This window comes from Zonotrichia leucophrys, chromosome 4 (assembly GCF_028769735.1).
Source record: "Zonotrichia leucophrys gambelii isolate GWCS_2022_RI chromosome 4, RI_Zleu_2.0, whole genome shotgun sequence".
NCBI classification, from domain to species: Eukaryota; Metazoa; Chordata; class Aves; order Passeriformes; family Passerellidae; genus Zonotrichia; species Zonotrichia leucophrys.
In genome coordinates, this window is record NC_088173.1 from 12604003 (window position 1) to 12610178 (window position 6176).

Here is a 6176-nt window from a genome sequence, read left to right on the forward strand (position 1 = left end):
CTCCTCTCTGCCTGCTCCCAAATGAAGGCTGTGCCAACCTTCCCATATCCTCACTTTGATCCTGCCCAGCCTCAGGGGCAATGCAGGACACTGAGGACAGACACACTTATTAACCCTTCATACCAACCTGCAGGACTTCATGCAAAGATTCATAGGAATAAATTTTCAGCAAGGGTCTGAAGAAAATTCACATGACAATCTGGATGGGGGCAAGAAAGGCAAACAAGGGTTTCAGGAGTTTGTGGCTTCAATTACAAAGGGAAGAAATAAGAGGCCTTTTACAATTAGGATTGTGCACAAGCAGATCAAGAACAACTGTAAGATAAAAGTGTAGCCCTTTGCTTTATTAGTCATCTAAACAGACAGAAGCTGATGTCAGAATGAGACAGACTAATTCCCTTCCAAATATATGCGCTGCAGCTTGCTTAAAGCCTCTGTGCATTCCCTTTAACCATGACCCCTCTGCTGGAATTCCCACTCCGGCTAATCTCCAGCTTGAGCACATCCTTCTTGCCGCTGTGTATTTGCAGTCTTCACAGAACAATAAGCAACATCACATTATCCTAGAAGATTTACCCCCTGGTAAATCCCCTTGTTAGACTCATCTAGCTTGTTACAGAAATTTTCTTCCTACATTAACTGCAGAAAAATTTTTTGGGTCAACAATAACAACATATTTTATGTACATATTTGTTTGTTTAGAATTCCTTTTCTTAAAATGTTCACCTTTGTCCTTGTTTACTCATCACCATATATGCTGGCTCTTACCATCAGGTTGAAAGTTCACAGTTTTCCAGTTCTGTCAGCCAGCAAATAAACCTCCAAAATCTTAATACCAATTCTCTTGTGACTGATTCAGCTTCTGAAACATACAGTTCATTGGGTTTAACAGCACATTTTCTTTCACACCAGATATGCTGTGCAGTTGCACATGACACTAAATGCAGAACAGTTTTCCTGAAATAGCAAAATAACAGTTGTAAACAACATAGTATTTGTATAGTATGTGCTCTGAAGTTGTTGCTTTATTTAGAAGACGAAAAATACACAAAATCTTTCTGGAGGTCTTTTCTTGTCCATGCATATTTGTGTGTGCGTGCATAAGGGCATTTCTTTGGTCTGTAAATTGTTTATTTGTCCATATCATTTTCTAAACATGCTGCATTGCTGAGTGAGAGGCACCTCAGGGTTTCATCAGCTCTTTGCTGTAATTGCTGTAATTGCTAATACTCTGCTCCACCACGAAGGATATCTGTTTACTGTATTGTAACAGCATCCTTAAGGGTGCACAGTGAATACATATTTAGAGAGAGAGAAAATTACCTTGAAAAGCAAATACAAAGAGGGAGGTGGACAAAAGGCTACAGTAATAAGACAGTCCACTAAAAGCACAGTTAAATCAATAAAAAAAGGCAGAAAAATGGGATAAGTTTCTAGAGCATCCACCAACACATAATAATGTGTGCTTGCAGGGGACACCTACATCAACTAGGGAAAAACATCTTTTTTTTTTAAGCTTTTCACTATTATGTAACTTCTTTGCAGTTAAGTTGTGCCCAAAGGGCTTTGCCTGTAAGAAAGGATGCAGAACTATTCTAGGAGACAGTCTTGCAAGACACATGGATGCTACATTTTCAGGGACACCTTAAAGCCAGTAAAAAAACCCCATAATTGACAAAAAAAAAAAAACCTCCAAAGAAACAAACCTACAAACAAAATAAACCAAAGAAAAAAACAACCACCCAAACAAGCAAAAAGCCAACCAAAAAAACCCAAACAACAAAATGACAAACAAAACAAGAAAAAACCAACCAAACAAAAACCCAAACAAAACAAAATCCCACAAAAAAAACCCTAAAAAAAAAACCTAAACTAGAAAAACCCAACAAAGAAAAATCCCCAGTTCTGAATGTGTTCAGCCAATGTAATCAAGAAGAGCAGACATGTGCAGTGGGCTGTGCTGGAGTACCAACAGTGTGTCCTGGCCAGCTCTGCTGCCCTTTCCCTCACCTTCCCCTGGGAAATCCAGCTCCCCAGCTCTCCGCTACCTTCTGCTTGTACAGCCTCTAGAACCAAACCAAGGAGTCCATGTGAGACAGCAGCTGAACTTGCCCACAAAAAACAAGTACTACACAGGGCTGAACAAATGAGATTGATTAGAGGGCCAAAAGTTAATTCCCATTTTTCTTTATGAAGAGCAACAAAGTGGTTTTGGCACACTCTAAACCATCGAAGCATTGCTACGATTCAATAACACACTGAGTTTTTTTTACCTTTCATAAGTATTTGATCAGAAAAGACACATTCTCTTCTCCACCCCACATCTGCCTTGTTTCAAGCACTCATTCCTCCTTCTGACTTGTACCTACTGAGAGGTCTTTGTCACACTATTCTACTGTGGAGGACGAGATCTTCTTCCTCCTTTCACACAGCATCTGCAAATCATGGGTTGCTTCATCTCTCCAAGAAATAGTGTGTCTTCTAGTACATGTCATAATAGAACTAAGGCTCAATTTAAGAATTTTTCTCAAGAATACTGTTGTGTGTATTGATCCAAGCTTTAAGGTTCTTCTGGTGTACTTTAAATTTTCTTCCTTAGCCCTGGAGAAAAATGCAAAGCTAACAACATCCAGGGTAATAAGAGATGGACAATGCTTTCCTTACGATTAAATATATGTTTAAGCTAGGGCTTATCTCCCTGATTCAGCTGTTTTCTTGGTTTAAGCAGGAAGTTATTTTTGTTGATTCATCTACTTTTTTTTAAATTTTTCTTTCTCCGGGACTTAAGAAATCATAAAAGAATAGGTGTCCAGAGTGAGATACATAAATGCATCTAGTATTTAAACTGTCTCTCACACAGCACAGGATTTGCTTTTCCAACTCAGCTATCTGCTTCTTTGTTTTTCAGTTCCCAAAGCACAAGAGGGACGTAAGAGGAGATGATTACAAGATCCATGTTCCCAGTATATCCAAATGCCACTTTAAATCCAGTTTCCATTTTAAAACTCCTTCATTCTAGTCAAAATCAGAACACAACTAGCTTACTAAGGAAGAGCCATAACAAGGCTCTCACAATGGTACCAAGAACATTTTATTGCTATTAAAGCCATAACTCATCACACAGAAGATGAACTTCATGTTGATTACTTCATTTGCTATTACCTAAACTAACAGGACAGGTGTTGGGAATAATACAACAGAAAGGCAAAAAGAGCAAAAAGGATGTGACATCTATACACGGCTTATCCTTCCTCTTCTACCTCACGGGGTGGTTTCCCTTGCAATGCTGACATCAGGACAATTGAGTCCCTGATGGAGTTGTGTCAGGGTCTCCAACACTGCTCCTGTCCAAATAGATCCTACTCCTTGAAGTATGACAGGAATTGCATATTTTGACAGTAGATCTGCCTCCTTTCCGTCTAGAGTAGATTTTTCCAGAAGCAGTGCCCACAGAAAAGTCACCTTAAGGTCCAGTCACCTAAACCATATTACTTTATACTTTTTTTTTAGGTACCTGCTTTTACTGAGCTTAGCTTTACACTCATTCAAACACAACAGGAACATGCAGCACAGCTGGCAAGTTTGAAGAGGCTACAGTAATCAAAAAGGAGTGAAAGAAGAAAGAAAGAAAGAAAGAGCTGGATCTTGTATAGCCAATGACAAAGACGGTTTTGTTACATAATTGAGCACTCTCTTTTTCATTTGAAAAGAGTATTTCTCTCCCAAAAGAAAATTATTGTACATCAGAATGATTTCAACACAAGGCATATGACACAGGGACAAAGGGCTCATGTGAGAGGAAAGCTCTCCCAGACTTTTTAACCTGCCTCTCCTGACAGACTTTAAAAAGCAGAAAGGATCTTAAAAAGAGAATTCACCTTGATTTGGTGCTATCTCATGTCCATGAACTCTATATGTGAAATGAGAAGATTGACGCAAAACTTCCAGGCTCTGACATCTTGGTCTAGAATAGACTTTGCCTAGAAGCACAAGCAAAGCATCTGGAAATGTAGGTTCTCTATTTTCACACAAAATCTCATTTAAGAGTTCATTAAGCATAAAATGTAATTAATTAATTAATTCATTCATTCATTTATTAAGAATAAAAGATGCACTCCTCAAGAAATCTTGACAAAACTCAGATACCCTTTCCTAGAATGGGGACACCAGCCATTGCGTCAGTGTGGGCTGAGTCACCTCTCACAGGAAGGATAGGGTTGTGGAGTTCAGGGTCTCAGAGCTCCCATGCAATCCTACAGCTGCCCTAGGAAGCTCCATAAACACTGTTTTGCTCATTAACAGGGTAGGGCACCAGGCTTTACACTCACCCAGCAGTGCAGGGTTGTCTGCTCCTTGACCCTGGTTTTATCTGCAGGGGACAGCAACTCCTTGTAGCCCGGTCTCCAACCAACAGCAGGCTCCACACCCTGCTCTGCACAACACCAGGGATCCTTTCTGTTTGCTGTTCTACATGTATGCCTAAATCCCAGTTGCCCACTGTGTTCTTAATGCCTAAACTCAGAATGGAATCTGTAGAAAACAAACATGCACAAAGCAATAACCAGCCCCTCCTCTCCCGGTAGTAGCACCCACTGCAGACAGTGTGTGTGCCTCCTTGGCTTTTCAGCAGACTGGGAATATGTGTAACCATCTTCATTCTTAATTCTACTACACTGAAGTTCACCTTGCACTTCAATGGCAACATATTTTCTGGGTTGTGTCCTCCAGCTTTGCTCTGAAATAAGCCAGTGTGGTGCAACTACAGCTCACATTGCATGCTATTTAAAGGCAATGCTGCACATGCACCTGACATGGTCGTGCAAATGCAGGCTAACCTGAACAATCACATGGAAAAGAGACATTAAACAGCTCAAAGAAAAACAAAAAGAAAGAAAAGGAAAAAAACCAACTTATTTTCAAGTGTGGAGTTTGATCACATGTTGGAACATGTTTTACAATACTGGAAAATACACACACGACTTCACTAGACAGTCCTCTAAATTTAGGTTGTCTCTTCTATGCACAGAATAAAATAAGGCACAAATTCTCTCTGGAATCATCAGTGGCATGTATGCCTGTGAGGAAAGTCTAATAATTTAATTTTGCCCTGTTTTCTCAAGACTTTTCCATTTCCTATTTCTGTGCTGCAGTGCAGACCTGTACCTTACATTCAGTGATTGCCATTGCTGCAAAAAACACATGGGGAAGAACACAGAGGGGGAAAATGGCTCTGCTCTCTTCCTTAAGGGTCACCCACGTTTTAGCCCCACTTCTGTGATGTAGTGATCAATTCCATCAGATGTATTGGTATTTTTTATGCAGACTTCACTAGATTGGAAACAGATTACACTTAAGCTTTCAGATTCAAAAATGTTTAAATAAAAATGTTCTTCTTCTGCCCATATTTTTATTTGCCATCAAAAAGATGCATGACAATGGAACACACCTGAAAACAATTTGGAATCTTCCTTTGAAGAAAATCACATTATAGATGACAAAACCCACTGAAATAAGAAAAAACACTATAAAATCAAATGCATTTCATTTTATTTTACTCTCAATATACTTGTTGCTTACATGCAACAGGCATCCAACAATGAAGTAAGAAAATCCAAAACTGTGCCGAGGATTTAATGAGTAATTTAAATTACAGATCTGTTTCCACCGTTTCTTTGGTTTAGTCTTCAAAAACTTTTAAATATCAAAAGATCTGGCAGTCCATACAGTAAGATAGCTCAGCATTACATAGTGAATTCTCTTAGTGATTATGGAGGCTTTAGTAGCACTGACAAAAAATTTACTAACACTGCATATGACAAATGCATCATAAACAAAACCTGACACTTGTTTTATTTGCAGACCACAGAGCTATATCAAATTAAGGTAAAATAATATACAGTAGAAAAACCTCAGCCCATAACTTGGTGAACATTGTTGTTCTTAGTACATACATGGAAAAAAGAGTACCTTCAACCTACTATATAACTTACAAATTATTTCAGCAGGTTAATCAGTAAGAGAAACAAAAGACCATCATTTTACTAACTATGGATCCTTTCTCTGTACTGGCAGTTACAGGTAGTTACAACAGTTTAGAATTTTTTTGTTCATTTTCTTATCTGGGATACTTTGCTACATGCAAACAAAACGCATCATAAAACACATGCCCATGCCAA